The sequence below is a fragment of the Protopterus annectens genome, chromosome 1.part1 (genome assembly GCF_019279795.1).
Source record: "Protopterus annectens isolate FY-2018-M chromosome 1.part1, PAN1.0, whole genome shotgun sequence".
NCBI classification, from domain to species: domain Eukaryota; kingdom Metazoa; phylum Chordata; order Ceratodontiformes; family Protopteridae; genus Protopterus; species Protopterus annectens.
This window is the reverse complement of record NC_056726.1, coordinates 1,737,393,251-1,737,420,136: the sequence shown is the minus strand read 5'-3', so window position 1 is coordinate 1,737,420,136 and position 26,886 is coordinate 1,737,393,251. Positions and strand designations below refer to the sequence as shown.

The 26,886-nt window shown below is 42.1% G+C and overlaps 1 protein-coding gene across 1 annotated transcript in view; it reads right to left on the bottom strand.

Annotated features, from left to right (window-relative positions):
* Positions 1-26,886, bottom strand: part of RPS6KA1 (ribosomal protein S6 kinase A1) — a gene marked incomplete in the record, with an annotated part of 1,961,688 nt that overhangs the window by 1,074,970 nt on the left and 859,832 nt on the right.

Below are 26,886 nucleotides of genomic sequence, written 5' to 3'. Positions count from 1 at the left end.
GACTCCGAATGGGTCTCAGTAGAGGCCTGCAAATCTGAATTAGCGGGTATCGGGCTACGAAAGCATCTCAATGAGTACTGGCGAACTGGCAACTAGCTTAACGGAAGCATCGTTGGCAGCTTTGGACCTAAGCAGTCTGTCTCGGTCTTTAACTTTATGTTTTTTCGGAATGTTGGTAGTCAGATGGCCTACTGAAGCCATTTCTGGATAATTAAAACGAGTACTGAAATAGTTTGATGCAAAAATGAACAGACGATGAATAGTTAGAGGACTGAATAACGCACAAAACCGAGAGCGAGGGACATCGTGATCTGGGCCTAAGCAATAAATGCAGTACAAATGAAAATCTTCGAGGTATTTGCTTTCCACAAGTAATATAATTGCTAACTTTTACTGACATCGGCTTAGAGCAAGAAAAAGGATCCCCAATGGGGTACTTAGCTTTTTTGAAGACTTCAGTCAACTCGAAAACGTCGGCCGACCGGCACTTGCGAACTGCTTCCGCTTCTGGCACCGCACGGCAATTAAGACTGATGTACTGGCATCGGCTGCATGCTTTATACCCCTAACTACCTGACGTCATGGAAGATGAGACAGCAACCGATGCAGGACCCAAGACTTTGATAATCAGGCAGACTGAGGGTTACCTGCAAGTAGATAACCCAAATGTAATGACTGCAACAGTGAAACACGAAGAAAGTACAGTTTTGTACCTACCATAAATGTAGATGTTCGAGGATCCACATTGCTGCAGTCCTAACCATTGGGGTAGTCCGCTGTCCAGTCGGCCCGAATACCAAAGTATATGGCTGACGTCGGTCAAGGCGCATTAGACTGACGTCAGGACGTCAGGGTACTAATGCGCATGACCGACGTCATATCCTCAGTCTTTTCTTGCCCCAGATGTCAGAAGACCCTAAAAAGACAAGGCCCAAACCAAAACACCAAAAAGCCCTGCACCAAACCTATATACAATATATACAAATGTACAAGAATATATATACTATCACACACCACCACCCCTAAACACAGAGGGGAAGGAGGGAGGGTAAATTGGACTGCAGCAATGTGGATCCTCGAACATCTACATTTATGGTAGGTACAAAACTGTACTATGTTCTTCATTCCACATTGCTGCAGTCCTAACCATTGGGTAGAATCCCAAAGCAGAGGTAAGGGAGGCTGGCAAATCATAAGGAAGCAGGAGCTGTCAATATGCCTTGCAAAATAGCTGTGGCAAAACCAGCCCTAGATTTAGAGTAGAGAGGAAGGTGGTAATGCTTAGAGAAAGTATGTACTGAACTCCAAGTAGCTGCCTCCAAAATATCCTTAGTTGCCACCCCCCTTAGAAATGCTGTTGAAGTGGCAGTAGCCCTAGTGGAATGAGGCCTAATCCCAGCTGGAATCTCCTTGCCATGATGGGAGTAACAAAATGAAATGCAAAACCCAATCCACTTAGAAATAGTTTGCTTAGACACAGACTTGCCCTGAGAACTCAAAGCAAAAGAAACAAACAACTGCTGAGACTGCCTGAAATCCTTAGTCCTGCTTAAATAATAACGAACTGCCTATGTACATCTAAAGTGTGCAAAATCTTTTCCCGCTTATTTTGGGGATCTGCATAGAAAGTAGGCAAATGAATAGTTTGGTTTAAAGCCACACTAGAAACCACCTTAGGCATAAAGGAAGGATTAGTACGTAATGATACCCTATCCTTATGGAAAATCAAAAAGGCTCTACTGCCATAAGGGCCTGCAACTCAGAAACCCTTCTTGCAGAGGTAATAGCCAACAAAAAAGCAGTCTTCCATGACAAGTATTTCAATTCAGCAGTAGCCGCAGGCTCAAAAGGTTGTAGAGTAAGTTTTTCCAACACAAAATTGAGATCCCAAGCAGGAGTAGGAGCTCTACGTGGGGGTCTTATATTCTTTGCCCCTCTAAGAAACTGCTTGAACAAAGGATGCGAAAACAATGGTGGGTCACAATCATAGTGAGCTGAAATTGCTGCAGCATGAATCTTAATGGAAGAGAAGGACAAACCTTTGTCCAATAACTCAGTAAGATATTGAAGAGCCACACTCAAATTAGGCTCAGAAATCTCCAAATTCTTTGCTGCACTCCAAAATAAAAATCTCTTCCATTTTTCTGCGTACACTTTCCTTGTACTAGGTCTTCTAGCTTCCATAATCACATTTAAAACTTGTTGAGGAAGTTGAGACCTGCTGTGTTTTAACACAGAATATGCCAGGCTGTTAGATGAAGAGAGTGAAGCTTGACATTGAGCAGGTGACCGTCCTTCTGAGATAACAGATGTGGAATCAAAGGTAAAGGCCATGGAGGCTTCCTTACCAAACTCCTTAGTAGTGGGTACCAGTGTTGCCGAGGCCAATCTGGAGCTATTAAAATCATCCTTGGCTTGTCTTGTCTGACCTTTAAGAGCACCTTTGGAAGAAGAGGCAGAGGTGGAAAGGCATACACATGAAGATTTTTCCAACTGAAAGAAAGAGCATCCACTTTCCAAGCTGTGTGATGAAACCCCTTTGTGCAAAACTTTGGCAGCTGGTGGTTTAGTGGAGAAGCGAACAGATCTATGTCTGGAGTTCCCCATGACACTGTCAATTTCTGAAATACATGAAGATCCAGTTTCCACTGTGGGGATCCATGATTTGTCTGCTTAACACATCTGCTAAGGAGTTCTGTGCTCCGGCAGAAACCTTGCCTGAAGAGTTAGTTGCAAGCTGAGCGCAGTCTCCCATAAAATCATTGCTTGCCTGCATAGAGGATAAGAATGTGTTCCCCTTGTTTGTTGATGTACCACATGACAGTTGTGTTGTCTGTTAGAATCAACACCTGCCCTGGAAGAAGTAACTCCTTGAAAGCCATTAATGCAAACTGGACTGCTAACATCTCCTTCATGTTGATATGTAGATGCTGTAGTCTGGCAGGCCACTTGTCTTGTATCCACTTTCCATTCAGATGAGCTCCCAAGCAATGTCCGAGGCATCTGTCGTTAAAATCTGACTCGCCTCTGGCCGGGTCACAGAGAGTCCCTTGTTTAGGTGACATTCCTGAGCCCACCACAAAATTCTTTTTGAATGCAAGGTATTATTTGAATGACAGTGTCCAAATCCTGGCAGTGCTGTGTCCATACATTTTTGAGATACCATTGCAGCTTCCTCATATGCAGTTTGGCATTGGGAAGCATCAGAATACAAGATGCCATGAACCCTAAGGCTTGAAGGACTGTCCTTGCAGTCAGCCCGGACTGAAGAGATAGTTGATGGAAGTAACTGGAAAGAGTCTTTTGTTTGTCCGGGGTTAAAAAGGCCATCTGGGCTGCTGTATTCAGTCTCACACCCAGAAAGCACATGTCTTGAGAGGGTACTAGACTGGACTTTATTTCGTTCACAGAATACCCTAGGCATCTTAGCACTGCTATAACATATCCCAGATGCTGTAGAAGGTCTTCCTTTTCTTGAGCCAGAATCAGGCAGTCGTCCAAGTAAGGATAGATTTGAATTCCCTTTAGCCTGAAGTAAGCTATCACTGGAGCCAGAACCTTTGTGAATACTCTGGGCGCAGTAGAGAAGCCAAAGGGCAATGCAGAGAACTGATAATGAGAATTTCCAGCTCGAAAACGCAGATACTTCCTGCAACGTAGTCTTATAGGCACATGAAGGTAAGCTTCCTTGAGATCTAAAGTTACCATCCAGTGATCTTTGCCCAGCAGAGGTAAAAGCTGGTGTAACGTCAACATCTTGAACTTGGGAATGTCCAGATAAGTGTTGAGGATAGATAAATCCAAAATTGGTCTCCACGTGTTCCCCTTCTTTGGTACTAGGAACAGGCGAGAATAAAATCCTATGCCCCTTTCTGATACAGGGACTGGCTGAATGGCCCCTATTTGGAGTAACAGAGAAATTTGCTTGTGAGCCTCTTTCCTTTGTGGAGGAGGAACGTCCGGCATGCCTTTGAAAGGGGGCAATGTATGGAAATAAAACCTGTAACCGTGGTGAATGATATCCAACACCCATCTGTCTTGAGTAATTAAATCCCAATTTTCTTTGAAAAGAGACAGTCTTCCTCCCAAAGGAGCTGCCAGACGAGAATCTACTGGCAGCTGAAAAGGCAGGTCATTGGGTCTGTTTACGAAAGGACTGACCCCTGCCCTCACCAGAAGTCTGAGCAGGGGAACTCCCTGTTCTAGGCCTAAAAGAACCTTGAGCTCTGCCCCTACCACGTCTAGACCTACTCCTAGACTGGGAATCATAAGCAGGATATGTCCATCCCTTAGTAGGCCAATTTCTACTAAACTTCGGTGGCTGCACCTGCAAAAAATCTTTAACAGTTTGCATAGACTTAGCTTTGTCCTCCATTTTCTTTAAAACTGCTTCCACAGGCGAACCAAACACATCAGACTGTAAAGGAGCATCCAAAATCCTTGTCTTAACATGCTCAGCTAAATTCTGATCCCTCAACCAGGCATGCCTGCGAAGAACAGAACTAGTGGCAGCCACCCTCGAGGAGGCCTGTACAGCATCAAAACCACATTGCAAAGAATGCTTACCCACTTGTTCAGACACATGAACTAAATCCAGCAACTCTTTACACTCAATACCTTCCGCCAAAGCATCCACCTTAGATTTCAATTGTGAAAGGAGATAATTTTGATATTTTAGCATGTGAAACTGACAATTCAATGCCCTCATGGCTAAAGTGGAAGAAGTATACACTTTCTTTCCCCATCTATCCAAAGCCCTTGCCTCTTTATCAGTGGGAACAGGATTTTTAACAACAGAGGCCTTAACACCTTTAGGTCCCTGAGAAACAGTTTCCGGGTCTGCCCTAGGACTCTTAAAAACATACTTATGAGCTTCAGGCACCCTATAGTACCTATCAGGTTTAACAGGGGCAGGAGGCAAAGAATCAGGGTTCAGGGAAGCCTCTGCAAAAACATCTTCCACCACATTCAACACAGGAGGTATAGCTAAGGGCCTATGCTGGGGTAAAAACAAGAATTCCCTAAGCCTTTTCCTGGAATCAGAGTAATCCTGGCCTTCCCATTTAAAGTGCTCCCTCATGGAATGCAGAGTCTCTGAAAATGAGAAATCCTCAGGAGGAGAAGCTGTAGGAGTGGAATCATCCACATCAGAATCAGAATAAGGAGGATACTCCTGCAAGTCTTCCAGAAGACTCAGAAGCCTCTGAACACTGTTCAAAACTCTCAAACTCAGGTTCCACCCTAGGCCTCTTATCAGGAGGGGGCATAGAACCTCTAATCATAGTAATCAAATCTTCTGCCATTTTAAGCATATGTTTCTTAGGCACAGAACCTGAAGTGCTAGGAGAAGCCCCCACTGAAGCTAAACTTGGCCTACCTCTCAAAGAAGTTTTGGAAACAGAAGGAGAGGCTCTAATTACCTTGGGAAGAGAGGGAAGAACAGTTACCTGAGAAGCCCCCTCAGCCTGGCCTACCTCCTGAGAGGGCACATCCTGTAACAGTAAAGTCTCTGCCTGAGACTCCAAAGAAATTCCAGGCAAAACCTCTGGCTCCACTGAGCCTTCTAAAGAACCGACGTCCGGGACTGCCGGTTCATCAACCCTAGGCTTTGCTGTTTTGTCCTTGCGCTTTTTGGACGAAGCGCCGGAGCATCCGACGGCATTTTATAATTACAACGCTTCCCAAACACTAACCTGGCACAGTCTAACCTTCTCTTAATAGTGCGTTTGTTAAATCTAGCACAAGAGCGGCATCCAACAACGTCGTGCTCAGGCCCTAAACAAGGTATACACAAAGTATGGTAATCCCTATGAGGTATCTGTTTCCCACAAGAAATACAGTTATTCACTTTTTCTGACATCCGGTTAAATACTGAGGCAAGAAAAAACAAAATGTTCCCCAACGGGGTACTTAGCCAACTTTGATTCGGTCTGAAACTCCGGCTTCAGAAAATTTCAGAACGCCAACCTGCACTCGCAAAACTGCTTCTGCATCGGACCATGCGGCAAAAAAGACTGAGGATATGACGTCGGTCATGCGCATTAGTACCCTGACGTCCTGACGTCAGTCTAATGCGCCTTGACCGACGTCAGCCATATACTTTGGTATTCGGGCCGACTGGACAGCGGACTACCCCAATGGTTAGGACTGCAGCAATGTGGAATGAAGAACATCATCCAATATTCCCTAGAGTTCAGGCACATAACAAAAACCATACTGTGAATATCCCACTTAACAGGTGTTAGAAATACTTTCTTTAAAAACTTTCCAAAGTATAAATGCACTAATGAAAGGAAGTACAAGCTAGTTCAAGTTGAATCTTCTTTATTAAAAACACACAAACAAGCGATCCAAATATTTGTTGAAAAAACAGAACATGCAGAATTTCACCATTCCATTTATGTATCTGTTTAAAAGCATACGAGTGGTTTACTAGAGTAGCTGTGTTGTAAAAGACAATTAGGATGTTTACCTGCTAAATACCCATTCCCCCATAACACCAGTGTGATATTCGACACAGTGCTGCCCTACTTCAATCTCTGTGATTCCAGGATATGTTAAACTAAACTAAAAATTATACACTAATAATTGCAAAACCTTCTGAAAGCATTTCATTGTAGTATCAAAAACAGAAAAAGGTAACAAGTCTTTAAAATTCCTTAAAAATCTTTTCTACCAACATTCAGAAACATTTTTAACATAGATCAATTTTGTCTATTAGAACTTCTTCAGGTTTGAGTGGCAAGTGGGAAAAGCAACTAAAGATTGAAAGTTAAATAATATATAACACTAAATTTTTTGGGGTTAAAAACAATGTACATTATTTAAGAAAATGTACAAAAAAAAATTCTGGCTGCGGTAATGCAGCAGTTAGCGGTGTCGCCTCAAATCAAGAAGTTCTCTGGTTCGAGTCTTGGCTGGAGCGCCTTCTGTACGTAGTCTGCAAGTCCTTCCCTGTGGTCGAGTAAGTCCTAAAGACATGCAGGTAGGTCAGTGTGCCTTCTGTAAAGGTTGGGCACCAGGATGGCAACTCAACATCGTAAAAACTCCACTACCAATCAATCTGCAGACCAATGGATCCACTGTGGCAACCCCCAATTGGAAAAGCCAAAACACAAGTACAAAAAACAAATTCTAAATAAAAATCTACCAAAACACTACACTTTAGAATATGTGTGTGTGTGTGTGTGTGTGTGTGTGTGTGTGTGTGTGTGTGTGTGTGTGCCTATATGTGTGTGCCTATATGTGTGTGCCTATATGTGTGTGTCTATATGTGTGTCTATATGTGTGTCTATATGTGTGTCTATATGTGTGTCTATATGTGTGTGTATGTATATGTATATATACACACATACACACACACATACATATATATGTACACAGAATGTATGTGTGTGTATGGATATATATATATATATATATATATATATATATATATATATATATATATACACACACAAAAACACACTAGTCTATTCATCTCAAATGATAAATCTATTAAAGAATTTTAAAGTAAAACCTACTCAGAAATCTATAAAACAATGTGTGTGTATATATCTATATATATATATATATATGTATGTATATATATATGTGTGTGTGTGTGTGTGTATATATATATATATATATATATATATATATATATATATATATATACACACATACACACATATATGAAAATTCTAGTGGAAAAACAGTCACTCATGCTCACAGCAGTGATATTCGCTCAGGTCGGAGCAAACAGGACCCTGTTTAAAATTTATGAATGCTATAATATTGGAGCCAATATAAACATGTACTACATCTGCCAGTAATACTCAATATGCGTCTAGTTAAGCTCAAACACTGCATTAAAATGTTATAACTGTCACGAAAATCATGCATGTGCTATACGGAATCCAGCTCTGCTGTTTATTAAAAAAAAAATTAACATTAGTCTACCGTTTAAAATATTCAGAAGTTAATCTGAACCAGCTAAAATAAGTAGCATTCAGTACCCCACTAACATGAGTGTAGCTATTAAAGCTGTCCATGTTTTGCACTAAAAAGTTATAAACAAGAATTAATAAAAACTTCTACACACCATATCTGTGACTAAGGGCTCAATTTAAACAAATATGGCAATATCAATTTTGCTTAAGATCATCAGGGACTTAGGACATATTAATTACCAAGTTTTCAATCACTTCATACTTTTCAACAATTGAAACTGGTCTTTTAAAATCTAATATGATTACCACTAATCCAGAGGGGAAATCAATGGAGGGCTGATTAAAAATACCTAAATACCTCAAATTGTCAATAGTTCTTACGGCCACTATTGTGACAGGATGTTTTAAAGCTGCAGTTCTGTAATGCCCCTTGCCTCTTGAGTTTGTTAGCAAAAACCTATGTACCTAAAGTGGTAATGAATAGAAACAGGTGAAATTCCACACATAATACAACAACCTTTTTATCCAATAATTAACAACATTCATATACATCATTCTGTACTAAGCTATTATTGGGAACCTTAAGTTTGTGCAACAATAACTCGGTGTCATAAATCTGGTATGCACCCTATTCATGCATTTATTTTTTATTATTTGCACGCATTGATTTTTCATTTTATAATATAATTTTATTTTATATGTGGATTGGCTCCAAAGCCTTTATCAGCCAAGATTTGGAACAGAGACCAAAACCACGAGTTTAAACTGTTCAAAGAGTAACTGGCATATTGATAAAACAGTGAATTTCATCTATTTAAATTAACACAATTAAGTTGCAGAAGATAAATGCAGGGTAAACAGGGCTAGGGTCTGCTATCAGTTGACAGTTTGTTCAGTAGGGGAGAACAAAAGTCTAAATGCATGTGTTTATAAGGAGTGGTGGTGAACAGGAAGGTGGGTCATTCATTAATGTGAACACTTTTAGGGTATGAAGCAAGTGAACTCTGGTGGGTCATGTAGTCTATTGCTGGGTCAGATACTAATGTTATGAAATAACAGATTTTGTTATGCATTCTTTGTAGCAGTGTAGAGTTATGAATATTACCAAAAGATACCACAGGTTAGGAATATTTCAAGGATGGTAACATCATGCTTTTAGCAATAGCCTGCAGAGATTGTATGGTAAGGTGGTTTGCAAATGTATACAAGTATTTTAGTTTAGTAAGGACTGTTGTACCTATGCTTTTTGCTTGCCTGACAACCATCCACTCACTCACTCTGCAAATGGACAGGGGCGATCTGTAAGGCACTAAATGCAGACACAAATCCATGCCATCCTCTTTCCCTTAATGGCCATATACACGGTAAAATCAAGTTGTATTGGCTAGGCTTGTAATGTCCTTAAGCTAAGAAATAACAAAGAAGTGGATAATACTGCCAAAAAGTAACTATAACCAAACAAGCAAGCAGTATTCACGAGGGACGACTCCAAGCCACGAAATTAAGCAGTTTTATTGCATAAACACAAAGGAACTACAAGTGTCTTTTTGTTTATGCAATAAAACTGCTTAATTTCGTGGCTTGGAGTCGTCCATCGTGAATACTGCTTGCTTGTTTGATTAATGTTCTTAAGCTGTTAGCCTAGTAATCTGCTATAAATGCGCAACCCTATAAGACAGTCAACAAGGAGTTTGTGTTCTTAGACGTTTTGAGAGCATCTATCTTTGTCGAACCTTTGATGATCGATCTAGTGCTTACATTGCCACAAGGGCTTGTGATGATCTCCGTGTGCATCTGCATGATAGACCGTGTGTTCCCACCACATGCCAATAAGGATTGCAATTGGTATCATGGGGGGCGTTGCTCCTGAGATGTTGTAAATTGTATACTAAGCGTCACTTCAGAAATTCAGCTATGCTTGCTGCAGTGTATCAGTGAACTCTGAACATCTGAAATTATCATAGTTCTTCAAGCTGTTTAAGCAGAAACTGGTTTACGTTAGTACACATTTGTACAGGTAATCAAAAATATATGCATGTATGTTGTATACATATATAATTATATACACACACACACACACACAAACACGCATTTTCACTTTACATTTTAGTCTGCAGGTGCACGATACTCTGAACCACAAAGCAATACATCAGTTAGAGCAATTTCGAGTGGTGACAAAGAGGCCATGTATGATTTAGATAAAGAGAGTGAATGCTGTGTAGAAGTAGGTGATGCCATGGGAGGGGGTAACGGTGGGTTTCAAGGGAGGGCTGAAGTTATCATGAAAAAGAATTCAGCAAGTGAAAATAAACACTGGTTAGAAATTCATACTATCATTCATTATGGCCACAACTAGTTTTGAATATTTAAACAGGAACTACAGAGCTCAACTAATTTTTTTCTGCATAAAGTCTTACCAGCCGAATACTTTTTTCAAATAACTATTATCAGTGAGGTCACATTTCACAACATATTCCTCCCCCGCTTCCAAGAAAATGTACAAACCAGAAGTTCAGAGAGAGCAAGAGAATGATGCTCCTGACTGAAACACTTAAAACTTATATGCGCTAAAAATACACTTAGTCACTGAGAACAGATCTGGACCCGCTTCCATCTAAAAACCCTGTGCAGTAAAGGAAAATTTAACTTGCTCAGTACTTCTAAGTCAGGAACACTGCAATAACCCGCGGGTCAGGAAATGGCAACAGAGCAGGCTGCTGAAACACAGTAAGCCCTCACAGTGAATAACAGGCTGCTTAAACTGAATGATGCCCTTTGTTGTTAAGGTACAAGCTACAAAATATTTACATGCTTTAAGTATTTCCATAATAGTCATGATTTTAAGAGTGTATACAGCAAATTGTAATACACCAGAATGTTAGCTGCATGCTTGTCCCACTACTTGTTAAAATATACATGTATGTATATATAAACAAATGTCACATCAACTTTCAATGATTTTAAACAGTGTCAGCCATTAACGTGTGGCTTTTACGACATGTACATACACATTCAAGAAGCCATTGCTTTCAGCTGTTGCGGATTCAGTACTTTAGTAGATTCATGGTACAGTGCACTTACACACCACGTCAACTCAGAGGGAAAAAACTAACTGTTACACCACTCATTCACAAAACACTACACAAAGCTTCACACTTGCCTGTTGAGTCCTTGCTTTTGTACGAAAGAGAAGCCTTAGCATCTCTGCAGTTCTGAACTGATAGGTTCCATTGTCGACTAACTACAAACAATCCATAGCGCATGCAAAGCACAGTAATGGGGAACCTTTAGTAAGGCGCTGAAGTTTTATGTATTTTACAATTTTTACAATGAAAGAGGAAATGGTGTTGACTTCCTAATAGTAAAACCACAGAAGTCCCTGCTTATCTCCCCTTGAGCACAGACACCAGTATGAAGTCAGCATATGTGGCTCAACTGTGAAAATGACACTTGCAGCACTTTTGTTTCTTTGAAGTAAAAAAATGATGCGTCACTGGACTAAAATTAAAAAGATAAAGCACCAAAATTACTCATGTTTATCTATAATGTACCTTTAACAGAACAGGATGGGCTGAGAAGATTTAATCAGATTATTGGCCTTCTACATCTGTACCACCTCCGCCCTCCACTTTAATCCAAACATCTGTGATTCCCTCCCTTTTAGAATTGGTGTCATTGATTAGCTGGATTTAACTTGCTGAGCAGCTGTCTACTTTGCAACCCCCTCCCCCTCAAAAATTAATATCTGCACACCTAGCTTTATAAATCGGGGGGGGGGGGGTTACTTGGGGAGCAGTACTATATGCTTTCTGTCAAGTCTTGCTTTATCACAGGTAATTCACAATCATTTTTACTCGGCATTCATGTGGCAAGTACCGAAATCATACATAGCCAGACTTCTTCTTTAGTGATTCATACATAGTTATTAACGGAGATCTCCATTTTCATCCTCATCTCAAAAAATCCTCTACACATAGGTTCCACAAGGCCTTTTTATTATTCTAATTCACGCTCTCTCCTTACCTTTAAATGTAGCCATGTTCACTCTACACAGTCCTAGACTCCACACTTAATCTAGAAACAAGTTTATCACAGCTTAAAGCAAAAGAAATCATTGTAATGACAGGATCCCTTTGTAGACAGTGGGGAGACTTATTTTTCTTGAATTTATGTGCCCACATGCCAAGTGTGACAGTTATACATCTGAAAACCTACCACACATTATGGTTGCTCTAATAATTTTATCCATTAGGTAAGCAAAATTTACAAAACTTGTACATACCCAATGTTCATGCACATAAATAACAGCATAACCTCTGCAGTAAGGTGCAGTATTGCAGCATTTTTCTCTAATATTGTAATACTGCACTTTAAATCATACCTCTTAGCTGTTCAGATTTTCACAGAATGTCCAGATAGATTTTTGCCTCATATTTTTGGCCTGTTTCTCATAAAATTGTGTTGTCTGGCAAATCATTGAGGACTGAAGTCAGAAAATAATGGCAGTTATTTGAATTTCAGACTTCATATCCTTCAGAAAATTCATGGTAATACAATATTTAAAAAGTGTCCCTATTTTTGGACCATTGTACCCCATTACTTGTGGCACTGTCAAGATTTCTTCCTCTAAGAGGTTGAGAGATATGCTACAAGTTTTAATGCTGTTATTTATGTGCATGGAGAAACCCTCCATTTCCTTAGATGTGGCTTTACAGAAAATAGTACAAGGATACATCTAAACCAAGGGAGGGTTTTGCTCTGATTCACATGGCACAAAGCCCCAAGATGCAACATAAACAACCAGGAACTGATTAGAGACTCAAGACACTAGGAAAAGCTGTCTGAGAAGGGTTCAAGTAAAAGGGCATCAACGACTTGCACTTCTTTTAGTGAGGAAAGGCAACTGTGCTGCACTGATGACTAAGGGAGCTGTGGATGCAAGTGCATGTGCGTACCACACACACACACACACACACACACACACACACACACACACACACAATTTATTTGTTGTATCTAGGATATGTACAGGAGTGGAACATGCATGCATCAGGTTGCCAGTACTGTGGGATGCAATCAGCTGAGCTGTTGTGGGGATGAGGATGTTGGAACAAACAAAATCGTTATGGCTGTTTGCACGAAAGCCTTCTTCAACTGGCTTACGAGTTCTGCCTAAACAGGAACAAACGGGCCAGTCAGGTCATGGCAGAAATGACTGGTTGGCAGCCAGCAGGAATTAAAAAAGGTTAAAAACATGTAAGAAAACAGAATGACCGGACACACCAAGGTTAGTGTTCCATTGCAGTTGGAATATACATAGTGGCAACTTGTAACTTAAGTGCCACGATGCATTTTCCACCTCATCTTACCAAAATCATACCATCATTTTCTTAACAAAAAGCTATGCAATTTTTTTATTAAGAATGTGCCCACATGATTCTACTATATCCCTCAGAGAAGTGAAATGAGGGATAGTCTGGAATGTGGACTTTAATGGTTGGGGACCTGCACATGCGGCATCTGTTAAAGCAAATGGATACACACTTTTACATTGACATTACCAATGGTAATGGTCGACATACTTTTTGGTGAGGTCACTTAGGGAGAATTACAAATTATGAAGGATTTTACTTTAAATATTGCACCATAAAATAGGCATGGACAGCAAGAAAATGCAGGATGGCACTGGAGATAAGCTGAAGACTGACGGAACAGTAACCGTACGTCAGCTTTTAGGTGAAAGTATTTTAAAAACATATTGAGAGTCTTGCTTTATACGCAGGTAGTTCTATCCAGCTAGGTAATTTAGTGAAATATCCTGCAGTACTAAGGAAGGGAAAAACCTCTCAAAGTTGCACCAAACGAGTGGAGGGGAAAACAATGAATGCAAAGAAGGACGACCAACTCGCATGTTTGGTAATTCATTATAACAGATGACAGCTGTTATGAGAATGAAACCAGAAGAATGATATTGTCTAAGATGTCTACTGCACTGGAGCTGAACTGATACAGACTGGAAAACCATAGAAAAGAAAAAAACCCTTTTAAATCTAACTGCCATCCTATGACTTACATTCACTGGGCACAAACACCCCAAGAATTATAAGGAATCCTAAATGAGACAAAACAGCAAGGTCCCCAGAAAATTATTCAGGAGCTGGTTGGTTACACCCACATTCTGGACTGTACAAGCTAGCCAGGGAGGGATAGGAATGAGCAGACATTGCTGACTCACCCATGCAGGGGGAGGAGACAGCTCTGACTATCCATTGGGATCACTCCTAGCTGCAGCACTGTGTGCAATACAGCACTGACTAAGGAAACTCAAGCTGCCATTCTGCTGAGGCATGCGGCACAGGAATACAGCATGTGGAGGCATGGTCCTTGCAGCAGCAGCAGCATGCAGTGAAGCTCTGTGGGCCACAATGGAGGACAGCTCCACCAGGAAAAGGAAGGGAAGGTTACAATGCAAAGACAGTATGCTGGCCTTCTCCCTAACACCAGACTATCACCACTGTGGGAATGAATGGGTTGCAGTATTCTGACCTTGCCTGGGAATGCTTGGCACTCTTCCCTCATGGGATGAGTCACACTGCCAGCTCAGCTGTCTGTAATTCTGTAAATAATTCTAGGTCATTTGTGAATGTTGATATGATTTATACAGGACTGTATGTTATGTACTGAGCTAAGATGTATCCACAGTGTACCCTACTGGAAAAGAAAGTACAGTTGTGTACCTACCATAAATGTAGATGTTCAAGTGTATTCACTGTTGCAGTCATTACACTTGGGTTATCCTGCTGGAGGCTACCCGCAGACGGCCTGAATTCCAAAGTCTTGGTCCAGCGTCAGTTGCTGTCACCTCTTCCCTGACGTCAGTGCGCCAGGGGTATAAAAGATGCAGCAGACGCCATTTTCTTCAGCTTTTCTTGCCCCAGATGTCAGGAGCTAAGGGTAGGCTAAAAATTTACAAATAAAAAAGCATGCACTAACATAAATATTACCTTCCTCTACAAGCAAATACACCACATAGGTTGTATAGAATAGAGAAGTACAGAGAAGTCCCAGCAATGAAAGGGGGATGGTGGGAGGGTAACCTGGACTGCAACAGTGAATACACTCGAACATCTACATTTATGGTAGGTACACAACTGTACTATGTTCATCGTGTTTCACTGCTGCAGTCATTACACTTGGGTTGAATCCCAAAGCTGAGGATGGGCGGCTGGGTCTAAATAGGATTAGGAGTGGCTATGAGGCCCTGCAGAACTGCAGTGGCAAAGCCTGCTCTGGATTTAGAGTAAAGAGGTAAGTGATAGTGCTTGGTAAAAGTGTGCACTGAACTCCAAGTTGCAGCCTCTAAAATTTCCTTGGTTGGTACTCCTCTGAGAAAGGCTGCTGATGTGGCTGCTGCCCTGGTAGAATGTAGCCTAATATTCTTAGGCACTGATTTGCCATGCTGTGCATAGCAGAAACGAATGCAGTGTCCTATCCATTTTGAAATAATCTGCTTTGAAATAGCCTTTCCTTGTGATCCTGCAGCGTATGCCACAAAAAGTTGCTCAGTTTTTCTGAAAGCTTTTGTTTTGTCCAAGTAGAATCGTAGCTGCCTGTGTATGTCCAAAGATTGCAGAAGTCTCTCCCCTTTACTCTGGGGATTTGGATAAAAGGTTGGTAAATGAATGGTTTGGTTAAGAGCCACACTGGATACTACCCTTTGGCATACATGTTGGGTTTGTCCTTAGAGAAACCCTGTCCGGATGAAAAATGATAAAAGGCTCCACTGCCATTAATGCCTGTAACTCTGAGACTCTTCTTGCTGAAGCTATTGCTAGGAGCAGAGCAGTTTTCCATAAGAATTTTATCTCAGCTGTATTGGCTGGCTCAAAAGGAGGCAGTGTGAGTTTTTCCACGACAAAGTTGAGGTCCCATGTTGGTATAGCTGCTCTCCTTGGTGGTCTTATGTTTTTTGCCCCTCTGAGGTACTGTCTTAGTAGTGGGTGAGAGAAAATAGGAGGCTCCATATTGTAATGAGCTGAAATGGCAGAGGCATGGATCTTAATTGATGAGAAGGATAGGCCTTTGTCCAGCATCTCAGTTAGGTATTGTAAAATCTGAGGAATATTAGGAACCACCGGTTCAAGTCCTTGTGCCTGGTTCTAAGCACATAATCTCTTCCATTTTTCTGCATAAGATTTCCTGGTGCTAGGCCTCCTGGCTTCCAAAATGACATCCATAACTGCTTTAGAGAGAGGTGAGTTCTGAGTGGCTATATTATTCGCCAAGCGGCCAGATTTAAGGTTCTGAGTTGGCTGTGCAGGATCTGATTGTTTTGTTGGGTCAGCAGATGAGGAATTTGAGGTAAAGTCCAGGCTGGCTCTTGAGACAAGCTCTTTAGGATTGGGTACCAGTGCTGGCGTGGCCAGTCTGGGGCAATCGGAATCATTTTCGGCTTCTCTTGTCTGACTTTTAGGAGTACCTTGGTGAGTAGAGGCAGTGGTGGATAGGCATAAACTGTTAGGCTTTTCCAGCTGAATGATAGAGCATCCACCTTTCATGCTTGTGAGTGATAAGTCCTTGTGCAGAATCTCTGTAGTTGGCAGTTGTGAGCGGAGGCGAATAGATCTATGTCTGGGCATCCCCATTTCTTTATCATCATGCTGAAGACTTGTGGATCTAGTTTCCACTCGTGAGGGTCCATGAGGTTTCTGCTTAGTTCGTCTGCCAGAGTATTTTTCTTTCCTGGCAGGAATTGTGCCTGCAGATGTACTTGATAGGCCAGTGCTGTGTTCCACAAGGTCATGGCTTGCCTGCAGAGGGGGTAGAAATGTGTGCCCCCTTGCTTGTTTATGTACCACATGACTGTAGTATTGTCCGTCTTTAGTAATAGTTGTCCTGGATGTAGTAGGTCCTTGAAGGCTGTCAGGGCATTCTGTACAGCTAGCATCTCCTTTTGATTGATATGAAGATGCATTTTGGTCTGTGGGCCACGTGCCCTGTATACATTTTCTCGCCATGTGTGCTCCCCAGGCATAATCCGATGCATCTGTTGTTAGTGTCTGCCTGGCTGTGGGTAAAGTGAAAGGCTGTCCCTTGTTGTGGTGACAGGCCAGTGCCCACCAGCGAAACTCTTGTTGCAGGCAGGGAATGAGAGTAATTATTGTTTCCAGGATGTGGCAATGTTGAGTCCAAACACTTTTTAGATACCATTGTAGCTTCCTCATATGCAGTATGGCATATGGAATTAGCAGGATGCCATGAAGCCCAAAGCCTGCAGAATTTTTCTTGCAGGTAGGTGGGTGTTTGTTGCCATCATTTGAAAGTAATGAGTCAGTTGCCTTTGTTTGTCTGGCGTGAGATAAGCCATCTGGGTAGCTGTATTTAAGCTTGCACCCAAGAATATTATCTCTTGAGAGGGCACTAGTTTTGATTTCTTTTCGTTTACTGTGTACCCTAAGCAAATTAGTAATCTTTTTACAAACGCCAGATGCTTTAGTAGAATGTCCTTGCTGTCTGCTTGAATAAGGCAGTCGCCCAAGTAGGGATATATTTGAATTCCTTTTTGTCTGCAAAATGCAATTACTGGTGCCAGGCATTCTGTGAAGACCCTGGGCGCAGTAGATAAGCCAAAGGGCAGTGCAGAGAATTGGTAATGCATTGAGCCAGCTATGAATCTAAGGTATCTTCTGCAAGATTGTCTGATTGGGACATGCAGGTATGCCTCTGAGGTCCAAAGTAACTAGCCAAGCCTTATTGCCCAGCATGGGTAGAAGTTGCTGCAGTGTCAACATTTTGAATTTTGGAACATCCAGGAAAGTATTTAGAGTAGACAGGTCCAGTATTGGTCTCCAAGCTTTGTCCTTTCTGGGTACCAAGAAAAGTCTTGAGTAAAATCCTTGTCCCTGCTCTTGCTGCGGTACTTGTTGAATAGCCTTCATGTCCATGAGAGCAGAAATTTGTTTTTGTGCCTCTGCCCATTGATTGTGTGGCAGGTCTGGCATACCTTTTGGCCTTGGTAGTGTGTGAAAGTAGAACCTGTAACCCTGGGAAACAATATTCAGTACCCATTTGTCCTGGGTGATCATGTGCCAATTTTGTGAGAAAAGTGCTAGTTTTCCCCCTAAGGTTGCTGCCAAAAGGTAAATGCTTGGCATTGGTAGAGGAAAGTCATTGGGACTGTTTCTTATAAGGTTGTGATTTGTCTTCTCCACCTTTGGGGGCTGAAGCACCCCATTGCTTAGGTCTGTATGAGCCTTGTGGCTGAAATCTGCCTCTTGGGCATCTGTATCTGCCTCTTTGTGGCCTGACTCTGGAAAGGACCAATTTTTAGAAGGCCAGTTCCTGCTAAATCTGGGTGGCTGAACCTGTAAGAAATCATTTACTGTCTGCATTGATTTTGCTTTATCCTCAATTTTCTTTAACACCTCTTCTGCCTTAACACCAAACAAAATATCATGCTGTAATGGAGCATCCAATAATTTTGCTTTAACATGATCAGGTAAACATTGTTCTTTTAACCAAGCATGCCTTCGAATGACAGAACCTGTAACTGTGGCTCTGCAAGAAGCCTCTAATGAATATAAACCACATTGCAAAGTATGCTTTCCCACTTGTTCAGCTGCATGCAATAAATCCTGTTTCCTTATTTTCAGGACATTCTGAGCTTGTAAGCATTTTCTGTTTTAGCAAAGACATTAGGTATTGTTGATATTTAAGCATGTGAAACTGGCAGTTTAAAGCCCTTACAGCTAAAGTAGCAGAGGTGTAAACATTTTCCCCCATCTGTCCAGTGCTCTAGAATCCCTATCAGAGAGAACAGGGTTTTTTGCAGTGGAAGCCTTGACCCCTTTGGGACCCTGAGAAATTGTTTCTGGGTCAGCAGCAGGGTTTTTATAAAGAAATTTATGAGAATCTGGGACCCTGTAGTACCTATCTGGCTTAACTGGTGCAGGGGGTAAAGAATCAGGAGACAAACTGGATTCAGAAAATACATCATCAACAATATCTAGTACAGGGGGAATAGCAAGAGGCTTATGCTGAGGCAGTAAAAGAAAGTCTCTGAACCTTTTCTTGAATTCTGAATAATCCTGGCTCTCCCAAAGGAAATGCTCCCTCATGGTGTGCAGGGTTTCCCCAAAGGAGTAATCCTCAGGAGGAGAAGCTGAAGGGATAGATTCTTCAGTGTCAGAGTCCTCATAGGGAGGAAGAGGATATCCCTGTTCTGAAGAGGAATCAGAGGAAATAGAAACCTGGTCAGAGGAATCATAGTCAGTATCTTGCCTAGACCTTTTATCAGGAGGGGGATGGGAACCCCTGATCAGAGTAATTAGGTCCTCGGCCATTTTAAGCACCTGTTTCTTTGGCATGGATGACTATCCAGGTGAATGCTGTACTTGTTTCTTTGTCTTTAAAGGTGTTTTAGACTTTGCCTTGGCTGCTGAAGTGGTCTTGATAGTAAGCTGTGTAGGTCTGAAAACACCCTCAGAAGCCGATGCCTGCTCAGCGGCTCCGGACCCATCTGAGGGAATAGTTTCCGTAGGCCCAATACCTTGAGTTTCCAGAGGCCTAGCTGTCTCCACGTGGGAGTCGGAGGCGGCCTGTGGCTCTGAGGTAGCGGGTGCCAGGGGCTGCGAAAGCGCCTCACTGAGAACCGGCGACTGGCCTAGAAGAGGTTTTGTTGTCGGTTTTGGACCTCGGATGCCTGTCCTTTTCTTTGTCCTTGCGCTTTTTATGAACTGCGGTCATCGGTTGTTCCGACGGCATTATATAATTAAACCTTCGGCCAAAGTAATGTAAAGCAAAATCGAACCGACGCTTAATACTGCGTTGGTTGAATCTAGTGCAAAACCAACAACTAGCAACATCGTGGTCAGGGCCCTAGGCAAGGAATACAGTAAGAATGAAAATCCTTATGAGGTATTTGCTTCCCACAAGAAATACAATTGTTAACCTTTACTGACATCGGTCTGGAGCAAGAAAAATCTTCCCCAACGGGGTACTTAGCTTTATTGAAAATTTTGGATCTGAAATTCAATTTTGAAAATCTCAGGAGTCGGCCGACCGGCACTTGTGAACTGCTTTTGCTTCGGGCACCGCGCGACAAGAAAGAATGAAGAAAATGGCATCGGCTGCATCTTTTATACCCCTGGTGCACCGACGTCAGGGAAGAGGCGATAGCAACCGACGCCGGACCAAGACTTTGGAATTCAGGCCAACTGCGGGTAGCCTGCCAGCAGGATAACCCAAGTGTAATGACTGCAACAGTGAAACACGAACATCAGAAATGTATATAAACTTTATACCTCTGCAAATGTATGTTTTAATAGAAGAACTGGAACATACAGAGTTAACTTAAAAAACTTCAAGAAAATAAGTTGAAATCAGACTGCTTTATGATTGTGCTATAAAAGTTAGCTTCAATGCAGCAAGGAGACATGATGTCTAGAACTAGGGTGCCTTCTGCTTTGTTTTGAAAGTGTTATTGTGTTATGACTTTCAGTTCTGAGCAAACATCCGAGAGATGTGTATTTTTCTGTTTCTGGTTTAGCTTGGGAACTTAAGTCAAGTGACAAAAAGTGATGTCATCCAAGCTAACCCAGCAGTAATATTTGATATTAATTTAAAAACAAAAAGTTGAGATCCCTCATCAAAACCTCTAAAGCCAGCTTTGAAGGCAGAATTGCGGCACACACTAAAAACAACCACAAAGCCTTCTATAGTTATATCAAAAATCTCCATGGCAATACCCAGGTTTGCTTCGAGTTACTGCGCAATGGTACCTCTTATACTGAGCCAACAGATATTGCCAACATACTGTTCAAAAGATTCAGTGCCAACTTTACCCCCCCTCCCTGAAGGACCAATCAAAATACCTGAGTAACGCCAGGCACTCAGCATTACTGCAGCACAGGTTAAAGCTGCATTGTCCAAGGCCAAGAATACAGCTTCCATGGGACCCGACAATATCCCTGGATGTGTTCTACATGAACTACAAAGTGAACTGGCACCACATCTGTGTGCCCTGTTCAATCACAGCCTCACCTCAGGCTTTGTCCCTACTAAATGGCTGACTGCTACAGTCATCCCTCTCCACAAAGGTGGAGTGACTACAGACCCTAGGAATTATCGCCTCATTAGCCTGACAAGTCCAATATGTAAGGCTATGGAGCGCATCATCATGGACCTAATTAATAAGGATATAGGGAATCTCCAAACTCTAGATCATATACAATTTGTTTTTTTGAACAGCAGATCATGCCTGCTCAACCTGGTTGACTTCTTTGAGTCAGTCACCATAGCTGTGGATGAGGACAAGGCAGTTCATACAGCCTACCTCGATCTGGCCAAGGCCTTTGATACCATTCCCCACTCGGGAATTATTGATAAACTCACCAAACTAGGCATCAACCCCAATATCACTACATGGGTTGCAAACTGGCTCACAAATAGAACCCACAGTGTGAAAGTAGCAGACTCCAAGTCAAACTGACGACCAGTCACGAGTGGTGTCCCACAGGGATCGGTCCTGGGTCTTCTCCTGTTTGGAATCTACTTCGCAGAAGTCCAAGCCAACACGGAGGGACTCTGGCTGACCAAGTTCACAGACGACTGCTAGCTGGGAGCCATTATTAACTCCCCAAGTGATGTAGACATCCTACAGAAAGGCCTCACTGAGCCCAATGACTGGTGTCGAAACCATGCCCTTAAGCTTAATGCCAAAAAATGCGTCATCCCCTTTGGGAAAAACTCAGTTCCCACTAATTACCACATCGATTGGAGCCCACTGAACACTAAAGACGTTATAAGAGATCTGGGGACACAGATTGACAGCAACCTCTCCTTCGATCACCACAGTGCCACTGTGGGGAGAAAGTCCGTCTGTGTGGCACATCTCATTACAGAGGCTTTTGCATCCAGGAAGAAAGAGGTAATCATCTCTCTCTACTCTTTCCTCATTGGGCCAATCAGAGTATAATGCCCCATTTGGCACATACCTCACTAGACATCTGCAACAGCTGGAAAGGCCACAAAAGTACCTCACGGAGAGGATCCTAGGCCTAAAGCACATGCCTTACATGGAGAAACTCAAAAAACTCCAGCTATTCTCGGTCTCATATCATTTACTAAAAGGCGATCTCTGCTTGACTTACAAAGCAGTGTCTGACCCAGCTCTGTTAGAAATGCTACATCTAAAGAAATCCCAATCCCTCCGGCACCACACACTCCAGAGACCTCAACTTCATTACCACAATCAACAGAACATGCTGGAGGGACAGGTTCATAACCCAGAGACTACCCATGCTCTGGAATACACTTCCCATACATGTCAAGCAGAGCACCTCACTGGCCCTCTTCAAGAGAAATTGTGAGTGGATGGGAAATGGAAAGTTCATCCCGGGGATCACTCCAGTGGCTCTACTTGATAGAAGCAGTGGGAAATAATGTCAGGTGGCACGGTGACAGGGCACTTCTATGGGCTAGGCTTGTAAAGGCTCCAGGACCATTAGCCTAGTACACACCTATGAACCTATGTCCCAAAATATTAAACCCAACAGAAGCTCCATATAATTCATTGCAATTCAATTGCAAACATATATATAATAATCAAATCATAATCAAATTATCAAATAATTCTGGTGCTGTTTGTTTTGTGGATATGCAGAAGGTCCATCAGAGTGGGGTCTGACAATATCCTGTATGCCAGGCATATATCTCCCCTCAACAGCCTGTAGGAGACAGAATACAAGGACAGGGCCTTGAAGCATTCTGCATAAGATATTTTAATTACGTCCTGTATTCTTTCAGTGAGGAACCTCTGTGAATAATCCAGTTGTTGGATATGCCTGGTTAGGTACATACCAAAGGGGCCTTGTACTCAGAGATAGGCCTGATGAATGCTGAATACCTTTGTTTATAAGCTGTGTTACATAGAATGATTTTTTCACTACTGAGTGAGAGAGACTGCACATTTTATATTTTGTCTTGGACCTAGCAAGAGCATCTACTCATCATTATCATCTGCACTTGCCTGTCTAAGTAAAATTTAGGGCATAGTATCTCTTTTCGATATAGATAGGAATATTGTAAAGACTAGTTTAGATGTTTTCTGTATTTATTTGAGACCGTCCTGCAATGTTGTTTTAAAATATTTCCTGTGATTTTGAACTATGAAGTAAATGTGTTTGTGTACTGAGTATTATCTTGTTCTTTTATTTATTATTAAATATACTTAAACCTACCTTTGTGGATGATATTTGTGAGACATATTTCAGCTCTTAGACTTGCATACCTGTTTGGTGACACTGTACAGGCCACTCCTAATTGCCTGGTGCTTTGCCAAAATTACCATTTGGATTAACAGCAGCATTGCACAGTAGGATTGGACACCCTTTATAAGGGCCTTATAGTAGCTGATAAGAGGGCTTGGTGGCAGTGGAAACTATCTTACAGTCTGGGTGGAAGGGGGCATAGCTAGTAAACCTGTGCCAGCCTTCCGCAGGTGTGTGTGTGTGTGTGTGTGTGTGTGTGTGTGTGTGTGTGTGTGTGTGTGTGTGTGTGTGTGTGTGTGTGTGCGTGTGTGCGTGTGTGCGTGTGTGCGAGCTACTTGGGCAGGGACACGAAGCACTGGTTGGACAGAGGGTGCTGAAGGTCTTGGTTTGGACTCTCAGCAGAGATCTTAACCCTATAGCTGACCAGTGGGGAGTCTTATTGGGGATCTGGAGAAAGAGGGAGAAACCAGCCCCAGACTGACTGTGATCTCTGCGTGCTCAAGGGAAATTGTACTTTAGTGTGTGTACTTTTCATCCTCCCAATGTGTACATCCCCTAGCTGTTGCCAGTGGTGAGGATTGAGGCTCCTTGATTACTGGGACAGTGTAGGGGTGTCACAAGATGAATACGATGCAAGTAGGAGGGACAATGGGCTAACTCCTATAGGGATGAAAAAACAGACAGATAATTTCAATACTAAAGAAGTAAATTGCAAGACCGATTTAAAATGCAGGGATCAAAGAAGCACAGTACAGGCATTCTGATTTCAAACTTCCAGTAGGAAAAATATTCTCCTGTGATGTCCTGAAAGGAACTGGTAACTCTGCATCTTAAACCAAATGTTAAATTGTGAAAAGCAAAAATCATGGAGATTTGAGAATGAGCCCATACATCAAAATCAGGAGACTTAGTGCTTTACTGAATCCCTTGAGAAGAAACTTGCTCTCATTCAAAGCAGCACGATTCACCAAAATTTAAACCAAATGGCTGAGAAATATTTAACAAAAAAGGAAAGTAAGGGATTCCTTCAACATATCTGCCCCCACTCCACACTGCAGAACTACCCCCCAACAAGTTCCAAATTATCCAAGCACTGAAAGACTGCATAGGGTCCAGTGCTAGTCTCCCCTTGCCTTGAACAAGTTATTTTTAAAGATGCAAAATGAATGTAAACCCCTTTGTTGTAAGATGGGTTACCAAGTGGCTCACAAACCAGACACACAATATCAAAGTGGGTGACTCCACATCAACCACCAGACCTGTCACCAGCGGGGTGCCACACGGGTCAGTGTTGGGCCCCCTACTGTTTGGTATATACCTCTCAGATGTTCAGGCCAAAACTAAGGGGCTGTGACTAACCAAGTTTGCGGATGACTGCAAAAAGGGTGCAATTATTGAATCCTCAAATGTCATCAGTATACTCCAGGAGGGTCTTATGCAGACCAGTGGCTGGTGTCTTAGTCACGGTCTCAAAATGAATGCAAAGAAATGCATCATTAGTCCCTTCGACAAAAACAACGGCCTTTCACACTATCAAATCAACAATACCCCAAGTATCCATGAAGTGGTAAGGGATCCAAGATCACCAGTACACTGTCACCTTAACTTTAACCACCATATGTCTATTCTAGTAAGGAAGGTGTTCTACGTAGCACACTTGATTAATAAAGGCATCCATCCCCTTGAGAGCAAAGGTTATAACCCCTCTATACTCGGCACTAATTTGACCCATAATGTAGTACAACGTCCCATTTGGAATGTACTGTATAAAGCACCTACATCAATTAGAGAGACCTCAAAGGTTTCTAACAAAGAAGATCAAAGGACTCTGGTACATACCACACACAGACCGGCTAAAGTCCCTGTCGCTACACTCTACTGTATAAACTTCTTAGGGGAGACTTGTGCCTGGCTTACAGAGCAATCTCAGACTCAAAGCTAATGAATGTGCTGCATATCTGTAAATCAAATGGGACTAACGCTACCCATTCCAGGGACCTAAATATGGCCTGTGACTTAAACAGGACATGCTGGATCAACAGATTTGTCTCCTAGCAACTATCATATCTTTGGAATAGGCTGCTAATTCATGTGAAGCAGAGCACCTCTAGGACACTGTTCAAGAGGAACCTGGACGAGTGGATGAGGCACCATAAATTCTTACCAGGGATAGCGCCCACAGCCCTCCTGGACATGGGCGGTCATTAGTAAATGTAATCCTGATATTGACTAGCATATCTATGAAATTACATTAGAATAAATCGGCTAGACTTGAAATGACCTCCAGGTCAATAGCATAGCAAACTCCTATGATCCTATGTAATCTGTACAGTCCACAAGCCTCTACTACTACTTCTAAACCTAATGGCAAACCTCAGTTTATTAAAATGAAACCAATTCCCTAGTGGCTGCCAGCCCACAGTCTGATCTGTCTGCTTCCATCTCTCCTTTTCCTGTTCTGTACGTCTACATTCCAAGTGAGGTACACCCAAGCAGTTCCACTTAATCAGACATTTAATTTTAAACAAGATGTTTGGCTAAGTCAAATGAAGTGCAAAATAGCAAAGTTCAGACATTTTTCAGGACATCACTCCTCTTAACTAAAGAACATTTCATAAAATACATTTTGGGTGTTGGAACCTCCCCTTACAGATCACGATTTATCCATAAACCCTTCCCTGAACCTGTTCAGCAACTTCCATTAAAAAGTTGCAAGTCCAAATCAAATCTTACACTTCCTCCTTTATGGGACCTTCATCCTTCAAGATCCAATAATCTCAATTTCCACTGTCTTGTCCCTCAATCAAGACCATTCCACACTCGCACCACTTTTGAGAGTCTCCTCTGGACCTCTACAGCCACAAGATCATCTATATCTAGATACAGATTCTAGAATTAGACAATGCTCTCCACACAAGGCCTCACTAGTAACCTCTACAGCATTTCAAACTCCACTCTCCTTCTTTAAACAAATGTAGCTCACACTATATTTCATTGTAGAAGTAATAGGCTGTAGTTTGCCATTACACCACAAGGTGGAGCTCCTTTTCAGGAATATAAAAGAATTTCGAAAGTGAAAGAAGAGACTGGAACACTAACTGAAGGAGGGAAGACTGAAACACCTAGTTGAAGGGAAAGGGCATTGCAGCATGACTGGATTTTTTTTTCTAGTGCTCTGGGACAGGGAAGTGAAGTAGCAGATTGTGTCCGTCTCTGGCTGAAATCCTGGATGAAGGTATTTTGTGTAATCAGGAAAGAAGTCTGAAACCAGTAGCTCCACACCTGCTATGATTCAGCAAGAAAAGTGTTTCCCCTGGGCCTAGTATGAAGAAGCCATAGATGATCACAGAGTTCTGGTAGGTGGCTTTCTACTTTTCTCATTAGTGGAACCATGGCATCTGGTCATTAGGATATTCTCGGGGTGGTGAGAGGCTCGGGCCATCATTTTATATTTTTATAAGATTGTGGTCTCCCCCCCTTAAATGCTTTGTGGATTACAAATAACTGGGATCCATATGAGCTCCAACCTGGGCCCCGTCATGCCGGCAGCAAGACTGTAAATAGTCACTGGCCAGTGAGCAGGGTATAATAGTGTGTTTCATAGTTGGTCTGTTTAGAATTGATCAAGGGGGTTGAGGGTGTTAGTACTGCTGAATGACATCGCATTTTCTCATATTTGTATTATT